Source organism: Mastomys coucha, unplaced genomic scaffold (assembly GCF_008632895.1).
Source record: "Mastomys coucha isolate ucsf_1 unplaced genomic scaffold, UCSF_Mcou_1 pScaffold3, whole genome shotgun sequence".
NCBI classification, from domain to species: domain Eukaryota; kingdom Metazoa; phylum Chordata; class Mammalia; order Rodentia; family Muridae; genus Mastomys; species Mastomys coucha.
Window position 1 is genome coordinate 48,162,422 of NW_022196909.1, and position 340 is coordinate 48,162,761.

Consider the following 340-nt stretch of genomic DNA (forward strand, 5'->3'; position numbering starts at 1 on the left):
CGGAGTTCTCCCCACTTTCCACTGCACTCCTCTCTAAGGTGCAGGGAAGATGAAGGCAAGTAGTCCCCCAGCTGCCACGGTCCAGTTCACTGTGCCCTGGACCCGAGCCCCCCTGGAGCGTGGCTGTGGACCCTGGGAGGAGCCTGGAGAGAAATTGCTTTTCCTTCCTTCGGGCCAATCGCCTATTTTGGTAGCCACCACATGTCGGGCTAAGTGGCTGAGGGTAGGGATGGGCTTCTGGGCTTCTCCAGTCCCCTAAGGCAAAGTAATGCAAAAGGTCTGCAGCCCAGCCTGCCTGCTGCCTTCTGCAGGACAGCCATCTTGGCCTGCTTGTCAAGTC